This window comes from Mustela lutreola, chromosome 4 (assembly GCF_030435805.1).
Source record: "Mustela lutreola isolate mMusLut2 chromosome 4, mMusLut2.pri, whole genome shotgun sequence".
Lineage (NCBI taxonomy): Eukaryota > Metazoa > Chordata > Mammalia > Carnivora > Mustelidae > Mustela > Mustela lutreola.
In genome coordinates this window covers 200,953,844-200,972,612 of record NC_081293.1, presented here as the reverse complement: position 1 = coordinate 200,972,612, position 18,769 = coordinate 200,953,844, and the positions used below count along the sequence as shown (strand labels likewise).

General features: G+C 54.9%; 1 long non-coding RNA gene across 1 annotated transcript; it reads left to right on the top strand.

Annotated features, from left to right (window-relative positions):
• Positions 1-585: 585 nt before the first annotated feature.
• On the top strand, positions 586-7,354 carry LOC131829998 (uncharacterized). Its single transcript, XR_009353059.1, has 2 exons — positions 586-831; positions 6,960-7,354. It is a non-coding gene; the product is annotated as an uncharacterized LOC131829998 (long non-coding RNA).
• Positions 7,355-18,769: the final 11,415 nt, after the last annotated feature.

Here is an 18,769-nt window from a genome sequence, read left to right as displayed (position 1 = left end):
GAGCAGCAGCTCCACGCCGGCAAGGCCAGGGCTTGCGGGAGCCGGAGGAGCTGCAGGGGCCGCGGGGCAGATTCTCGGCTGGAGCCCCGGGAAGGAAGCAGCCCGGCCCGCACCTCGGCTTCGCACGTCCGGCGTCGGGACGGAGAGGAGGCGAGCCCAGCCCACGGGCAGGAGGCGCGTGGAGGCACCAGGGCCTGCCGGTGAGCAGGGGAGAAAAGCTTTGGAAAGGACAAGAGTCACAACCCAATAAAAGTGCAGAACTCAGGGTGCTCTGGGGCTGGGTTCAAACCCTGACCTCTCCGCTTCCCAGCTGTGTGAACTCTCCGAGGCTCAGCTGATCTGCGGAATGGGCGGATGACTGCCACCCACCGGGCTGTTGTAAAGACCAACTGGGTGGCTCAGTGGGTTAAGCCTCTGCCTTCGGCTCAGGCCATGATCCCAGGGTCCTGGGATCGAGCCCCGCATCGGGCTCTCTGCTCATCAGGGAGCCTGCTTCCTCCCCTCTCTCTCTGCCTGCCTCTCTGCCTACTTGTGATCTCTGTCTGTCAAATAAATAAATAAAATCTTTAAAAAAAAAAAAAAGACCAACTGGGTTTTACAAAGTAACTTCCTCGTTTCGTTTTCACGGTGCAGTGTGCAGTGCTTCCCTCTTGCTGTGCCCCAGGGCCTCTGCCAGGCCCTCTGTTCTCGTCTGTCCCATCCTCACCCTTGTCTGAAGCTGCTAGTGGTCTCCTTTCATCTTCATTGGGGGCTGCGGTGCTCCCCATGCCTCCGTGAGGGCTTGTTCTCCTGGGCTACGGACACTGGGAGTGAGTGTGGCAAAGGCTGAAGGTAGGAGCCTTCAGGGCGGAGAGACACCGTGATGTCAGCTGGTGCAGGTCACCGAGCTCGTAGAGAAAAGTGTCAGGGGAGGCAGGGTCCCCCGGGGGCAGCTCCAGTCCTGGGAGTCTGGGGCTCAGGAGCAGGTGCATAGGGTGCTGGCCCACCACTGCTTTCCTGGGTGCCTGCCCTCCCGGGCCCTGGCCGTACCCAGGGGCGAAGCGAGAGCAGGGATGAGAAAGCTTGTCTCCATGTCCTCACCTCCAGGTTCTGCTGGGCTCCGGCTTCTGCTGTCACGCGCTGGGGTCCGTGCTCCCCTCTCATTGAAGAATTTCTCAGATACTCACTGGGGAGAGGGAGCCAGAGATGCTTGTTTCTAACCCATTTTGACAGGACCCAAATGAATCAAATCCATTCACTGATACAGAGTCCTGGGGCAGGGGTGGCGGTTGGGCCTGTTGTCACTCGGGCCGTTGTTGTCCATGACTTCCCAGATCACGGGGCGTTTGTGAATCATTCTGAGCCCTGGGCTGGCCCTGGCTTCCTTATCAAGGAGGTTCTGCTCTGACGCCACGGATTCTAGGACTCCAGGAGGGGCTGATGGGGGTCAATCTTGAAACCCTAAAGTGAGGGAGGCCTTTGGCATTTTTTTAAAAAAGTATTTTATTTATTTATTTGACAGACAGATCACAAGCAGGCAGAGACAGACAGAGAGGGGGGAAGCAGGCTCCCCGCTGAGCAGAGAGCCCGATGCGGGGCTCGATCCCAGGACCCTGAGATCATGACCTGAGCCAAAGGCAGAGGCTTTAACCCACTGAGCCACCCAGGTGCCCCGACCTTTGGCATTTTTTTCTGGCTGCTTCGCACTTGGAGGAGCTCTGTTCCCAACCTGCAGACTGCCTCAGCCCCACCGGAAAGGAGACTCTTCTTTCCCAGTGAGAGCTGCTGGGGGCAGGGCAAGCCGCGGCAGCACCGTCTTGTTGTCAAGACAAGGAGTGAAAGCGTAAAAGCATCCGTTAACGGCACAGGGCCCATGCAGCGAGGGCCCGGAGCAAGGGGTAGCAGCGGCCGCTGGCGCGGGCACGTGGGGAGGCTCGTGCAGGAAACAAGCAGCTGCGGGGCAGGGCTAGGTGTGACAGGTTTGGCAGCCCCCACTGCGTTTTCATTCTGGGAGCACAAGGAAACCAGGGGAATGCTTTAGGGAGAGCGGAGGGTCTCAGTGTTTGGTGTGGGGGTGTGGCCTAAAGAACTTTTGCATGGTGAAAAGCTCACCCACCTGCCTGCAGGGCTGACCGAGGCGGGTCAGAATGGAAGGGCATACGTGAGGCCGTTGCATCAGACACTTGCGCCCCAGCCTGGAAAGAATTGCGGGTTGGGGCTTTGCCTGAGAGCCTTTTACAAGTAATAGCATGAATGATCTATTAAGAGTAAAATGAGACACGACGTGAAGCGTAGCCTTTAACTGTGTCTTCGTCCAACTGTGACAGAACGCCGCAGACGGGGCCTCCCAGTGCCAGAAGCTGAAGGTCCAAGGTCGGGATGCTGGTAATCTCCGTGTCTTGGGAGACCCCCTAACTGGTCACGATGACCTCTCGCTCTGTCCTCACATGGTGGAAGGATGAGGAAGGGCTTGGGGTCCCTTCTGTTAAAGCTCTAATCCCAGCCTGGGGCTCCACCTCACGCCCTACTCACCTCCGAGGTCCCCCTCCAGACACGACCGCACTGAGGGTGAGGACTTGAACATGTGAATTGGGGGGGGGGGGCACAAATATTCTGTCCATAACACTTCGGCTCACAAACTTTTTTTTGTTTCAATGCACATGTTGATTAAAAATATTTTTTCTGGGGCGCCTGGGTGGCTCAGTGGGTTGAGCCTCTGCCTTCAGCTCAGGTCATGGTCTCAGGGTCCTGGGATCGAGCCCCGCATCGGGCTCTCTGCTCAGCGGGGAGCCTGCTTCTCGCTTTCTCTCAGCCTGCCTCTCTGCCTACTTGTGGTCTCTCCCTCTCTCTGTCAAATAAATAAAATTAAAAATTGTTTTTCTGATGCAAAATTATTCCAGCTCATCATAAAAAAATGGAAGCTTTTTTTTTCTTTAAAGATTTTATTTATTTGACAGAGAAAGAGACGGCACAAGCAGAGGGAGTGGGAGAGGAAACAGGCTCCCTGCTGAGCAGGGAACCCAATGCGGGGCTCGATCCCAGGACCCTGGGATCAGGACCTGAGCTGCAGGTGGACGCTTGCCTGACGGAGCCCCCAGGCGCCCCAGACCGGAAGCATCGTGGTTACACATGTAACGTAAGAGGGACGTCCTCTGTGTGCTCTTTTATCCAGGAATGTGTATCCTTCTGGATATCCAACGTGTATACTAACTTGCATTATGATGGTGATGATAGTGATTATTATTTTTTACCAAAAGAGGATCTATTGTCTTGCAATCTATGAGAGATACAGCTTAGGTTTCTTTTCACGTCAGCGACTTGGGGCCTGACCGCTGCTGAGCAGAGGCCTACGGGGAACACAGCACTGGAGTCCCCCTAGGCCCGAGTTAGAATCTGCGTTCCACAGCCTCCAGGATGACCCAGGCATCGGAGAGGCCTGAACTGGGATCCACCACTCCTTCCAGTGGCTTGAAGGGCTCCGCTCTCGTAGACGGGTGCTGATGAAGAATATTCATGGTTTCCGCTTGAAAACCCAGCCCTTGCTCTCCTAACAAACACTCTAGCACGCGTCGTGTGTGCGTCTGCAGGGCTTGGGTACAAGCTCCGTGCCACCGTCATCCTGGAAGTTGCTTCCAGGAACTGGATACGGGTATTTTTTGAACGCATCGATAATGCCACATTTGCAACCCCAGAGCTGTGCCCGTTTGTGCTGCAGTCGTGGGAGTGAGCCCCTGTCCCCACAGCCTCTCCTTCACAGCACCTCCGGGGTTTCATCTTCGCCATCTTGTGGGTGACCTTGTCGGTGGCCCTTGGCTGCGAGGTCGCACACACCTCCTTCTTCTGCCTCCTTCACCACCCGGCCTGCTGAACCCCAGCCCAGAGGTCTTCCCCAGCATCCACACTGGTGCCCTGCCGGAGAGCATTCAGCCAGACCAGAGTCTCCTCCTCTCCATCCCGGGGGCCCCTGCCCCGGGCAGCTCCTGCCTTTGGCTCTCTCCAGTCCATGGGCTGCCACAGTGCTCCATCTCACCCTGAGTCTCTCCTTGCCGTTCTCCCGCGGAAGATCTTTTGTGGCTCCTGGAAGAACCACGTTCAAAGCCTTTCAGCCCACTTGGGTCCCCGCCGCCGCGCCCCACACTGGCCTCCCTTCTGCACATGTCCTGGTTTGGCGGTTCACTCCGTCCCGTACCTCCTTCACTGCCCTCTGGCTTGAAGTGCCCCTTCTGCACGATCACCCCCCTGCTTCGCCCAAACACAGCTTCCTGCTTCCCTTGGTGGCTCCCTCTGTACCCCCAGTCGGACAGCTCAGCTTCTGTCTTCTCCCGCTTGCGGCAGCCATGTGCGGGCCCCCAGACCTGCTTCTGTTCCTGGCTGGCAGTGGCCACTCAAGTATTTGTTGGAACGCCCAAGTGCAGTCACATCGGAGCAAAAAAGAACTTTTGAGAGTCTTTCCCTCGCTACGTTAATCAACCACGGAAAGTCTGGGTCCAGAGCCCCAAGGTCCGGGCTCCCTCTCGACGGCACTCGGGCGGCGTTCAACTGCAGCCCCCAGGGGCAGGTCAGACGTGGGGAAGGACTTTTCCATGGGAGGAGCACCAGGGCACCTTGGCTTTTAGACGAGTGTGCACGGGCCTTGAGTGTTGTGTCTGGTAGAGGTCAGCCGTAGGGTGCCCGCCCTTGGACACCACTCACCAGAGGACTAAGGAGTTGTCCCTGAGGCACAGACCTGCGCTGACCTCCCTCGTGCAGTAAAGAAAAGGAACAAAAGTCGTAGTTGTCTGTTGTGATCTTCAGTGTTTTTCGTTCACAAGCCAACTGTTTATCACGTGAAGACACTGATCTATAAATAAATCTGAAAGCGGTGATGCAGCTGGGCCTTTGCCGTCTTCAAGCCGAGGCGATGGTCTGTAAATATATTTGTCTGTGTCATTGATCCCTTCATTATTAATGCCATGGCTTTCATTTCGGTGATCAATCTCATTCCTGATTACCGAAGTCCTTAGGAAACCTTCGTCCCTGGGTACGGGCCCCGCGGTCAGTAAAGCTCTGTCTGCTTCTGGCTCTATTTCAGATGCGCCATTAGATTTCATTACTCCTTCCTGCTCTTTCTGTACGCGCTTCCCTCTCCGCGGCTTCCTCCTGTCTAGAGACGCCCCCCCCCCCCCCCCTTTGCAGCATTGCCTAAATGCCCTTGAATTAAGGCAGTTACGGTCTCCACGCGGGGCCTGCACCTTCTAGGTCTTTGTTCTGCCGTTTCACTAGTTCTGCGGGATTTCTCACTCTTTTCGGGAACGAAATTGTTTTGCTGCTTCTGTGCAAGGCTTGGTCGTCAGGCGGGCTTGTGTCCACGCAGGGCAATCTTGGATGTGTGCTTTTCCCATCAGCGTTTCCGCGTGAGACCGTCTGTCCTGATGTTTACTGTGCTCTGGGCCGGGATAGACTGAGGACGTCCGTTTTTACGTGGACTCGTAAAACTCCATTTTCTCCACGGCTGCTTGGTCTTGCTTGTGCTGTATCTTGCTTGCACTAGAGCAAGCTAATCATCATTTGAATTTTGAAATAGATTTTTCAATTAGCCTAAAATCCTCCTTAGTATATATTCACTGGCTGAAATCACCAGCACTTTAATATGCTCAGACTCAGTGTAAGCACGGTCTCCTCCGTCCTCGCTGTGTCTGGGGGTGCTGTGAAGGTGACAGCTCGTGCGGGTCACAGGAGATGTGCTCCGGAGACCAAGGCTGGAATCCCTGGAGGCCAGCGGCACAGCTGTACCATCCCGCCCAGACATCCCCAAAAGGAGCGACGCTGCCCTCCAGCTTACTCTCCAGCCTCCCCCTGCCCATTCTCCCAGGTATGCCTTTTCGTGCAGCTAGCCACACACGACCTCTGTTTTGAGATTGACCTTGGGTCCTCTCCTCAGAAGGCCCCACACCCTCTCTTGGAGCATTCCTCCTGACCGTCGAGGCATCGTGGTGGCTGGTGGCTGGTTCCTATGGTTTTATCCAAGGAAGGGTCACGCTTTTTTGATTTCTCAGTGCCTGGCATAAATGTCTTTAGCAAGCACCTGTTTGCTGGTTGCTTGAAGTGGAGATGTTTGAAAATTTTACAGCAACCGAGTTGGGATCCCTGACTTGGTGATTTGGGGTTCGAGGTTCCTGCGGGAGAGAGTGAGCCCACTATGGTTGGGTTACAACTGGAGTTGCAACATACGCACTTCTTCGGAGAATTTGAACAGGTTCTCCAAAACTTATCTGCTGGTCTTGTGCTAACAATGATGAGCTTGAATAGAATTTCACGTTTCTGTGTTAATGAGGACGGTTAACATTTATGGCACGTTTGCCATGAGACAGGCCCTTTCCCAGGCTTTTTAAAGTCCCCTATGATCCTAGAGGCAGCGGGATGAGGGTACAAAGCCGGAAGAGGGGGCTGGTTGGCCCTCCTCGCTTCAGTGGGCAGGGGGGGCAGGCCGTGTCCGTATCCGCAAGAGGAGGGTGTTGTTGTGTCTACTTACCCTCTGACCGAAACAGGGCATTTGCAGAGGCCGGTCACGCCAGCGGGAAGGGCCCTTTTAAAAGCACTCGCTGCTTTACTCACCAGACCGCTGCTGCATCTTTTGCGTGCTGTGTCTGTAGTGTTTGAACTGTATTGGGGGTGGGGGGGGGGATAAAAAGACAAAGAGAGAGTAACTACCCCGAGGAAACCAATATCTATCACCCGACAAGCAGTTTTATAGGAGGTTGGAGCTTGGTGTGGGAGAAGTGGGAATAACGCAGACAGAATAATTTTCGTATTAGTGCAGAGTAAATCTTTAGCAAGAATCAGATGGTGCCTATGCGCTAGCTTTTAAATTAGCCGTGTTTTAAATAGCGTAGTTTAAAAATACACAACTATAAATCAGGAGGCCACTGTAAATCAAGGTCTCGCATTACTGAACTTTGTGTCTCCTTTGTGAAATGTGTGATGAATCTTTCTGTTGCCAGGAAAATGGTCCTTCCTGTTGCGGGACGGAGTGTGGCTCTGAGAGTCCCCTCACCCTGGGGCAGCCGGCATCCAGTCTGTCCTTCCGAGGCCCAGCTGTCCAGGACTTCAGGGGTAACCGTCCACCCCAACACACATTTCCTCATTTCGCTTTCTTCCTGGCACGGCCACTTTGCCATGATGAAGACATTTTCCTCATGAGAAGCTCTGTCCCGCCCCTGGAGTTTTGTCAGGCTGAACTCCCACCACTTGAGACGCAACAGCTCTGGGCAAGGCCACCTCTCCAGGCTTGGTGTCGACCCAGAGGCTCATCAGAATTTCATCCTGAAAAATGAGGCAGGTCTAATATTTCATTTCTCAATTCATTTTTCCAAGAGAATAAATAGAAAACAAATTCTTTTGTTTGAGTAAAGTGTATCTTTAATATAGCATCATGGGTGGGCTTCAGCGTTCAACGGGCGAGCGTTCCCTGGGCTCCCGAGAGCAGCCGGAGGCAGCTGCTGGAGAACTTTCTGCAGCTTTTAGTGGTCTGTTTCTGCCATATGACTCCCGAGACAGGAACTGTCTATGTGCAAGATTTTACGACCTCAGTATAGATCCAAAGCTTTTAATGCACCTTTTGCCTTTATCATAATGTCACTGGGAAAACCAGAGTGGGCCAGAATGGTTTTCTGACACAAAAGTGCACGTTTAATTATGTCGGGATGGCTCTTTTTCCCACCGCCTTGCACATAAAGATTTTGGAATAGTTCCGCACCTGTCGGGTCACATGGCCTCTGAAGAGCATCAGACAGGAGGTGGTCCCTTTGTTGCTGATGCACCAGCCACTGCGGTGTCCCCCCAGGGCCTCGGGAGCCCCTGAAGGTACCAGGTGGCGGCCGTCAAGACACAGCCCAGCGGCCTCACAGCGGACGTCAGCACAGTCGCTCTCGTCCGTCGGACTCCGACGTCAGCCTTGATCCTGCTAAGTGAGTGTGTTGAACAGCTTCACTTACCTGATCACTTGGGGGCCCAAGTGTTCATTCCCAGAAGACTTGCTGAGTCCTTTCACAGCAGGAGAGATGTCCTTAAAGCCTTCTTCAATGGAGCCATCGATGAGATAAGAATACAAGGCTGAACGCGGGGTCCAACCTCCTGCTTGTGACCAGTATCTCGGGCTCTACGTTCTGGGATGTTACTGGTCCCATTAACGGTATTACTAGTACTTGTTGGGTATTTAAATAAACCTCCAGGTGCTTTTTGAAAAATACTTTGGGACCTCAATAGTCCTAGTTGACGGGAAGACCTGGCTGTCCTTCCTGAGGATGGCAACATAAATCAGGTTTCTTTTTTGTTTTAGATCCAAAATTTCTGTATATGGTTTTAATTAGGGTATAGTTTCTTTTTCTTTTTAAAAGAATTTATTTATTTATTTGACAGAGAGAGAGACAGTGAGAGAGGAAACACAAGCAGGGTGAGTGGGAGAGGGAGAAGCAGGCTTCCCGCTGAGCAGGGAGCCTGATGCGGGGCTCGATCCCAGGATGCTGGGATCATGGCCTTTGCTACAGGCAGATGCTTAACTCACTGAGCCACCCAGGCATCCCTAAATGAGGGTTTTTAACATTAAGAGCACAACCTTGGCCTTGTTGTCTGAATACCAATACTTGGTTTGTTGATATGTAAGGCACATCAATTTCTTCTAAAAAAATAACAACATACAACTGATATATTAAAAATGAACATACTTAATGTATATAATACGATGAGTTTGGGTGTGTACCTATAATACATTCAGCGCAATCAAGGTAAAAAGCTTATCTTACCTCTTTGAGATCTTAGCTAACCTTATCAGTTTTATTTATTTATTTTTCTCTATTTTTTTTTAACTTAAATTTTGTTAGTTAACATACAGTGCACTATTAGCTTCTGGGGTAGAACCCAGTGATTCATCTCTTACATACGACACCCAGTGCTCGTCCTAACAGGTGTCCTTGATCCCCATCCCCATGTAGCCCATCCTCACCCCCTCCTCCATCAACCCTCAGCACGCTCTCTATCATTAGGAGTCTCTTATGGTTTGTTTCTCTATCCATTTTTTCCCCTTCCTTCCCATATTCTCATCTGTTTTCTTTCTTAAATTCCACATATGAGTGAGATCATATGGTATTTGTCTTTCTCTGACTTGTTTCATTTAATTTAGCACCCTCTCGCTCCAACCATGTTGTTGCAAATGGCAAGATTTCATTTTTGACGACTAAGTAATATTCCACTGTATGTATACACCACATCTTCTTTCTCTGTTCATCAGTCGATGGACATGTGGGCCCTCTCCATAGTTCAGCTATTGTTGATAATGCTGCTACAAATATTGGGGTGCATGTGCCCTTTCAAACCTGTATTTTTGTATACTTTGGGTAAATAACCAGTAGTATTGCTGGGTCATAGGGTAGCTCTATTTTCAACTTTCTGAGTAACATCCATGCTGTTTTGCAGAGTGGCTGCACCAGCTTGCATTCCCACCAACAGTGTAGGAGGGCTCCCCTTTCTCTGCATCCTCGCCAACATCTGTTGTTTCTAGCATTGTTAATTTTAGCCATCCTGACGGTGTGAGGTGGTAGCTCATTGTGGTTTTGTATCCTTACCAATTTTAACTTTCAGTTGTCTATAATACAAATCCTGTGAGAAGGTAATTGATTCAAGATGGATTCTAGACCTAAAGGTAAAACTCGCAATGCTGGGGCACCAGGGTGGCTCAGTGGGTTAAGCGTCTGCCTTTGGCTCAGGTCATGACCCCAGGGTCATGGGATCGAGCCTCACATCAGACTCCCAGCTTGGCAGGAAGCCTGCTTCTCCCTCCCTGACCCCCCCTGCTTCTGTTCCCTCTCTCGTTGTGTCTCTCTGTCAAATAAATAAAATCTTTAAAAAACCCACACACACCCCACTATGAAACTGCTGTTAGATGTCTTAGGAGAGAACAGAGATGACCCTGGCTGTGGCAGTCTCTTCGTAGATACAGCAGCAGAGACATGGTCCATGAAAGAACTCATTAAAACTAGACTCCTGCTCTGCGATGGGCCATGCCAAAGAGTGAGGCAAAGTTCTGAACAGACACCTAATCAAAGAAGATGCAGAGATGACAACCAAGCTCGTGAGAACGTGTTCCATGTCCTATGTCATGAGGGAAATCTAATTAAAACAGTGATGAAACACCACTGCATGTGCTCACACTACACGGACACACTCACCTGGAAACACACGGAGGTGCCCCAGCGTGGGGCTCAGACTCATGACCAAGAGACCAAGAGTCACATGCTCTTCTGACTAGCCAGCCATGGACCTGACACTGTGTATGTGTGTCTTTTTTAATTGAATTTGGACCGTAGGTATATATGGTTCCTTGGTTCCCCCTTTCCCGTATCCTGCTCTCTCTCATTCCTATTTCTGGTTCCCTGGAAATGTCCAGGCATTCTCTGCGGACCTTCAAGCCAGGAAGGAGGCACTGGCGTGTTAAGAGAAGGCTTTACATCCCTGTTGAGGCTTATCCCTGCTGGGCTTTGCTGTAGGGTGGTGGGTGGGCGTGCCAGGGTGCTCGGTCATTATCTGGGAGACATCCCCTTTCTTAGAGAAGAGCCCTCCTAGGTGAGGCTGGTCTCTGGCCCCACATGCAGGGGCATGGGGGTGACATCAGCCTCTCCCATCCCGAATGCCATCTCCCGAGCTCTGAATGTCTCCTGGTCCTCTCCCTGGACTGTACCCCACCTTTCCTGCTTCTAGCTCCTTGGGATTTTGATTAAAAAAAAATTTTTTTTTAAAGTATTTCTTTCTGGCACTAAATCCTGGCCTTTGGCTTCTCTTGGAGATTTACTGCTGCCCACAGTCTATCTCATCAAGAAAAGAAAAAAAAAAAAAACAACGCAAAATGGAATGAGACTCTGTAGGGACCTGGTCGAGTTTCCCCCAAACTTCGCCTCCCCTTTCTTTCTTATTCTCAGGAAAGTGCAGTTCACGCATGGATCCATTGTGTATTCACATTACGGGCTGGATTGTGTTGAAGTCTTGAACCTACAAAGGCAACCTTATTTGGAAATAGGATCTTCCCACATGTCATCAAGTTGAGGTCATGCTCAGTTATGATGGGCCCTTGTCTGGTGTCCTTATAAGGATAGACACAGAGGCAGACACCCAGGGACATGGCCATGTGGAGACAGAGGCCACAACTGGAGAGGCACATTTGCAAGAGAAGGAATGCCAAGAGGTGTCGGCATCTACCAGGAACTAGCAGAGCCACACAGGTCATTTTCTCTTCTAGAGTGTTCCGAGGGAGTGTGGCCCTGCTGACGTTTTCATTTCAGTCTTCTGGCCAGCATAACCATGAGAGAATGTTTCTTCTATTGTAAGCCCCCAGTGTGCGGTCCTTTGTAACAGCAGCCCCAGGACACTAGCACTTCCTACGTGCCAGGAGCAGTGCGAATTCAACAGCAGGCAAAGCTGACTTTCCTTCTGTGTCACTTGCAGATGCCCCTCAACCCTTTGCCCTTTGCTTTGTGGCTTGGAAGGCTGATTCGGTGGAGCCCCCCACTCTCAGGTTTCTGGTGAGGGCGGGCGATGAGGAGCAGCTGTGGAACTGGGGGGAGGGCATATAGGACCCAGGCTCCCTCACCGTGGGGCAGATAGCACTGGCCGGGCTTCCCTGAACTGAAGGTCAGGTGGCTCCCGCTCTAGCTCTCCTTCCCACAAGCATCCCCCTCCAGACCGAGCCCCTGCCCTGGGGTGCTGCCTCACCCCAGCCTTCCCTGCCTCTATCCACATCTTGGGAAATGGCTCTTTTAATAAACTGTCCTCAACGAAACCAATAAAAGGTCCCCTTCTGTTTCCTGCTTGGGTCCTCCCTCAGCCTCCTGCCTTTATGGAATTCACCTTTTCGGGGAGAAAAATGAAAACCAAGATAAGTAAGATCTTGCATGTCAATGCCACATCCCGTGGTCCAAGCGAAACACTGAAGGGACAGTTCCGGCTGGAGGGGGCTTCGATTGACTGTTGGAGCGTGGTGAGAGGAGGCCTCCGCGAGGTCATGTGGGTCGTGATCTTTCCCTAAAGGAAGTGTTGTCCAGGGAAGAGTGGAAGGTGCGGTCTGTGCAAAGGCCCGGAGGCTGGCGGGGCTGGCATGGAATGAGCAGAGGCCGAGGCGGGGCAGATATAGTGGGTTCACCCCTCCTTTCTGCAGCTGCAAGGTGCCGCACGGCAGGGTTGCGGGGTATACGGTCTTCCTGGCCCTCTCTCTCGCGGGGCGGCCTCCTCCTGGCTCGCTGGCTGCTTCCGCCCATAGCCGGCGTTACGCTCACCCGAGGCCAGTGTTTCCAATAGTCGATCTCTCCAAGCACTGGGGTGTGGACCCTTCCCGAGGAGTCCTTGGTTGGTTCACTGCAGGGCCTGTCTCAGCCGTAGGTTAATATATTAATGAAGACTGTGGCTGTAGCCCCATGTTAAATAATGACCGTATCCGATCGGAAGAACAACACTCCCTTCTCCTGCGCCGTGGGAGATGGATGGCTCTGTCAACAGCACTCAAAAATACGACAACCTTTTATTCCTCTGATGCTGGGATGAGTGTGTGTTCATTTCTATGCTATCACAAAAAAACTCATGACGATGCTGAGCGAAAAACACATTAAATCATCACGTTAATTATATCGAAACAGAACGCTGAGATTCTGTTGCGAATCTAAACTTGGCGTGGGCAGCTCATCCAATATTTTATTTCCGTTCAGGTCATATTAGTCAGTTGGGCAAAAGAGGCTGTATTTATTTATCTTATTGGTTTATTTTGGTCAAGTGGCAAATTATGACAGAAATATAATAATTCCTCTATTTTTGTGTGTATCTCACAATTACGTAGGAACTTGACATTTGAAATGTTGTCTTGAGGCAGTATAAATATTAACACTTCCACAACTGTCCTTTCTACTTTGCCAGAGGAGCTCCCGGTATTCTGGATTCTGTTTTTTTCTCTGAATTCAGAATTTTCTCTAAAACCCAAATTTAGGATATTTTTGCACGAGGCATGACATGCACGTGCAAATGGGTGCAGAGAGAGTCCCATGTGCCGGCAGACGGCAGCCGGGGCCGAGGGGGTCAGGCCTCTCTGTGCAGCCAGCAGACTTCACATCGTGTGGTCTAGGCAGACCACAGGGGCCGAGGCTCCCGGAGCCCCAGGATTCCCCAAGGGGGGCAAGTGCGACCCCAGCAGATGGCCTCCCTTCAATGGCCTGTGCTTGTTCCCCTTGAGCTTTCACACGACTGAGACCCGGCTCCTACCCTGCGCTTCGTCTCACTGGGCCTCAGTCAAGAGCGTGTGTTTCTCCAGGGAAGGGTCTTCCAGGGTCAGACTCATTAACTCAGTAAATTTTTCAACGTTCAGGCTCTTGCCCTGAGCTTTACAGGTTCAGAAACTTGATTTCAGCAGAGGACCTAGAGCGGACTCTGGGTGAGGGACAGACCCATGCTCTTTGCATTGTTATCATGGATGTCGGATGGGGTGCTGGAAGGCAATGCCGGTCCCCCACTCACAGGCTGGAAGGAGACCCCTGACTGCAGTAGAGCCTTCTGCTGTGAACGCCCCTTCTTGCGGTCAAGCTTTTCTCTTTCACAGCAGATGCTGGCAGCTGGTGGCAGCCACTCTCTAGACTCTGCGGAGCCAGGATCCCTGAGGGAGAGGCAGGGCTGGAAGCAGGACCTGAGACGGAGCCAGGCATGGTCAGGGACTCATGCGGCAGGGCCCAGCCACACAGTCAAGTTGGGGTTTCATGGAACCCTGACCTTGCAGAAGTCCGAGACAGTGTGGGGTGACAGCCATCTGCAGGGCCCAGAGAGGAGAGGAGACCACTCGTCTCCCCAGGATGCCCTCCGAGGCTGCCCCTTGGAGGAAGAGCCCTGGAATGGCCACACCGTAGTCTGAGGGGGTGAGTGGAGTGGTCCCACGAAGGAGGGAGTACCCTCGTCCCAAGACCATAGGCTCCCGAGGACAGGGCCGTCCCTCTGCTGCCGTCCACCCGGCGAGTGGGCGCTGGGTTTCAGGGCTGCCTCCCTGGTGTCCGTTAGTGTCCCCCGTCTACTTTCCCGGTCTGGCATCTACTGCTGCGTCTGGGCGGCTCGGCCGCCGGCTCACAGAGCCCGCTCCCTTTCCGTCTGATTTCACATGGCTGTTGAAACGCAGCGCGGAGGGCAAAGGCAGTGCTCCTGCTCCGGCAACAGAGAGGGTCCTGAGCCACTCTGCATGCCGAACGTGACCTTCTGGCCCTGGGCCCTGCGGAGCCACGGCTCCCTGGGTAGCGGCTTTTAACACGACCGCAAGCAGAGGTGGTCGTCCTTGAGCACGTCACCACCCTTGTTCTCCCTCGGGACGAATTCCCGCGCTTGCGGGCGGGCGACTGCTCCATCAAGGGAAAACTAAGCGAGCGGATTCCTCCGTCGCACATGTAAGTCCTCGTTCATTGTAAAACCGTTCAATCAGGCCGTGGTCTCGGGGCAGGCGAATGATGCGCCGTTCAGAGTGCTCGCCCCACGTCTGGGTCGGAACTTGCCAGGTCCTCGCTGGGTGGGTCGCCCCTCCGGAGCCGGGGTCAGGGCGGAGAGGCGCCAGCGGAACCCGTTCTCCCTCCGCACAGCTGCGTCCCGCGCAGACGCCGTTCCCGTCCTCGCCGTCGCGGGTCAGGGTCCCGGCCCTGAAGCGGGGCTAGAACTGCTGCTTCCACCGTCGGAGATGACGGAGACCTCTGGCGACGAGAAGGCGCCGGCACCTGCCCGTGCCCCATCTCCCGGCGCCTCGCTAGCGGATGTCCCGGCGACCCCGCCTGCCGCGTCGCCCTGACCTTGCGAGGACGGCCGGCGGCCCTTCTGGGAGGGCGGGTCTGCGCGGGACCGCGCGTTCGGCCTCCGGTGTCGCTGCTCCTTCGCTCCTGGACGGCAGCTTCCCCGGCCGCCCTCCTCTGTCAGGGCCGGGAAGCGTCGGGCCGCTTCGTCCGGCCTCTGCGGTTTCCGACGGGAAACCCGCGGCCCCTTGTGCGGGTCGCGAGCTCCCGGGCGTCCCCTCGGTCGGCAGATCCCGAGGTCTGATGTCGACGCCCGGGGGTCAGTCCTGCCCCAGGGAAGGTCCGGGACCCGCAGCTTTCGCAGGCTGCCAAGTTCCCGGGTCTCGGCCAGCGCCGGCCCGGCGGCGGCTCGCGCAGCTCGCGCGGTCTCCCGTCATCGTCCCCGTCCGGCCGAGGCGGGATCGAGGGCCCTGCCGTGTCCTCGCGGAGCCGCCGCCCCGTCTGTCCGTCCGCCGCGCCGGGCGGCCGCTCCTGCGTTGTCTCCTCCGGGCCGCGTCTTCCCGCTCCGGGGCTTGCGTTCCCCAGTTACTGTAAGTTCAGGTGAGCGCCAGCGCCCGCACCCGTGGCCAGCCGCTACGGACACGAAGGCCGTCGAGGCCGCGTGACCCCTGCTAACCGCCCTCGCCACGGAGGACGCCTCGGAACACGGGCCGCGTGCGCTCCCGGGAGCCGCCCCGCGTCGGCCGCTTCCGACGACCGCTTCCGGCGGCCGCTTCCGGCGGGGGGCGCTGTGGAGCCGAGGAGCGTGGTCCGAGCGCGCGGCTTTTCCCGCCCTCCGGAGGCGTCCGGCGGCTCGCGCCCCGGCGGCGACACGGCCTCCACCCGCCGCTCGGAGAGAAGCTTCTGGAAGCGAGGCCGGGCGCGGGAGGCGGGAGGCGCGTTCTTTCACGCGACGTGTCCTCTGCGTGCGGCGACCCCTGGGCGAGCGGCCGGCGTCCGCCTCAGCGTCCCGGGGCTCCCGCGGCCGGTCGGGGCGTCTCGGGCCGGGGCGTGACGGGAGCCCGCGGCCTCGGACGTTCGGCTCCGGGCCGGGCCGGCCTTCGCGAGCGGCGCCCCCCGACGGCGGCTCCGAGGGGCTCCGAGGGACCGGCCTTGGGGCGCCGCGACTGCGCGCGTCCTCCTGCCCCAGCCCGGGCCGCCTGCGGGTGCGGGACAGGCGCCAGCGCCGCGGGCCACGCTCCGAAGGCTGGTGGGTCGGGTCCGCCCGGCCGGGTCCGGCGGGTGGACCGCGGGCCGCTGCCGTGGCTCCCCGGGGCCGCCGTCCCTGGCCGCCGTGCCGAGCCCCCGGCCGCCGCGTCCGCTCCGCCCGCAGAGCCCGCGTTAACGCGCTGCCGGGCGCTCCCGGGCCGCGGCCTGGCGAACCGGCCCGACGGTCGCGCACGCCCGTGTGTCCCCGCGTGGGCGCGCCGGAGCCGAGAGCTGCGCGCCCCGCCCGGTGTCCTTGTCACCCGACCCGGGCACGTTCTGTCCCGTCTAGGTCGTGGCGGGCGCAGAGCTCGGGGGACCGGCGCGCTGGGCGCGGGAACCGAGGAGGAGCGGAGCGTGATTGCGGGAGCGCCCCCGCCCCGGCCAGGTGTCCCGCACCCGACGCGGCGCAGAGACCCGCGGCGACCTCCTAGGCCGGCGTGCGCGGCCGTCGGTGTTGCCCCCCCGCGCCAGCGGGCGTCTCCTCGGGCTCGCGGTCTCCGCGGACTCAGAAGGTCCGTGACGGCGAGTGCGGGAGCACCGTCGGGGTCGGGGAGTCTGTGAACTCCTCGCCCGCCCCTGCTGGGAAGAGCCGCCGACGGTGCGTCCGCCGGGCCGGGCGCCTGCGGGCCCCTCGTGGTTCAGGGAAGCAGAAACGGGCTCTGCTGGCCGCCCTGGGCTGATGACCCGGCGGAGCAGGACGACCCGTGCGGCGGCTGAGGTCCTGATTCTCTCCATGCGCGTTTGGGAAGCGAATAACCGAGTTAATACCGCGCCGGCCGACGCGAGGCTCTGCACCTCCTCCGGCGCGTCCGGGACGGATGCCGAACTCCGCTGTCGGCGGACGGCCTGGCACGGGCCTGACTTTGCTGATGAGACCGAGGGACACGATGGGGATTTTTAGGGTGTCGGACATTTGCTTTCTGAGCCAAGCCGTCCAGTTATTTACAGGGACCCAGGATATTCCCCGCCGCACGCCGGTCTCCTATTGAATGTTTTAGCCTGACAGGGATTAGCCGCATTTGAATTTAGTTAAAAGAGAGCTTCGTGATTTCAGAATAAAGCGTATCCCTGCTAATTTTGAAAATTAATCTGATTCATTTCCACTTGGACTTCTAATGCTTCGAAGCAAATCTTTCAGAACAAGAACAGCGTATGGTTCCTCTTCAGTGACCCAACGGCGGGCGGTGGTTGAGTGGCTGCGCATAGAATCCCTCACTTAATGTGGCATGTTTATGTGCATGCGTTCCTTGTAAATATTCTTCATAAACAGGTTGGATCCCACTCCCAGGCGCAGCCAGGAGCAGAGCAGGACGTTGCGGTAAGAACCGAGTGTGCAGCGGGAGAGGAACTGAGCCTCCCCACTTGTTTTACTGAGGGCTGCTGACTCAGGAGCTTGGGCATGAGAGCAGGTCGTGAAGACCAGTTCCCTGGGACCTTCCGCGCGTGCGCACGTGCACACACGCTCTTACCCAGGGGCGGCAGGCTGCGGAGTTTTGAAACCCCACATTTAAAAAAAATTATTTATTTATTTGAAGGAGAGAGTGAGCAGGGGGAGGGGGCGAAGGGAGAGAGAGCAAGAACCTCAAGCAGACTCCACCCTGAATGCAGAGCCTGACACGGGGCTCCATCCCACCACCTTGAGATCATGACCTGAGCCGAAATCAAAAGTTGGACCCTTCCCCAACAGAGCCACCGCGGCTCCCCTTCAAACTCCGTGTTGTAATGATACAGTGATAGGACGGAAAGTGAAGACAGTGGCCACTACCCAGTGAAGGTTGGCAGTGTGGACGGAGTGTGTCATTTAGCCCAAACACTCGCTCTATCCTCAACCCACAGAAATTGTTATCTTCTGCATCGCAGCCATGACTCTATGGGCTCTGGATAATGTGACTCAACACACTGTGGGCAACACAACACAACACTGTGCAACACAGAGTGGCACAAAGTCAGAAGACAGGAAACACCACAGTATCTGCAGCCAGACCCTTGCTCCCTGCCCTCCCCAAGTTCCCCCCAACGGACTGAGCCCAGGCAGGGGTGCAGCCTGGCGTCGGACAGCAGGGTTTCCACCGACGACGCTAACAAAGTGTGCCCGTTGGAAACATCACAACGGCACAACCTTAGGCTGCATGGAAGAGCTGTACAATTTTGATAATGTGAGTAATAAACCTTAGAGGCAGGCAAACAAATGAGTACAAAAATGATTTTCCAGATCAGCAGTTTTCACAGTGCCCACAATAAACATTTATCAAGAAGCCAACGAAAATGAAAACACCTACGTCTCCTCAGAATACCAAAGCATGTTCTGGGAGCATCTGAATTCATAAATTGTGGGATGAATGTTTCCCACAGGCTGGCCTAATATAATTCACACGGATATTATTTCTTGCCCTAAGAGCACTCTCTCGCAGTGTGCATTATAGGAATGTCAGGCTGGATTTATATGAAGGAGGATTTCTGTACAAGGCATTATTGATGGCAAATGGAAGATTCACCAGATATTGGAAATCGGAAGTATTTCTGAAAAACCCCTTTTTCACTTGAAAGGGCTATAAATCTAAAAATAATTTTGAATTCACAAGCAATCCTTTTATGCAATAAGTTGATAGCAAATATATTACTGAAGAGACACATAATTACCTTAAAATCTACCACGGTTAGAAAGGTATCGAAGCTCTTAAATTATAGTTTAATTTTACGATAGTAAGACATATAACAAGTATTTTTACCACTTTTTTTTTTTTTTAGTTTCCCTTCTATCCTTGCATATATAAAGG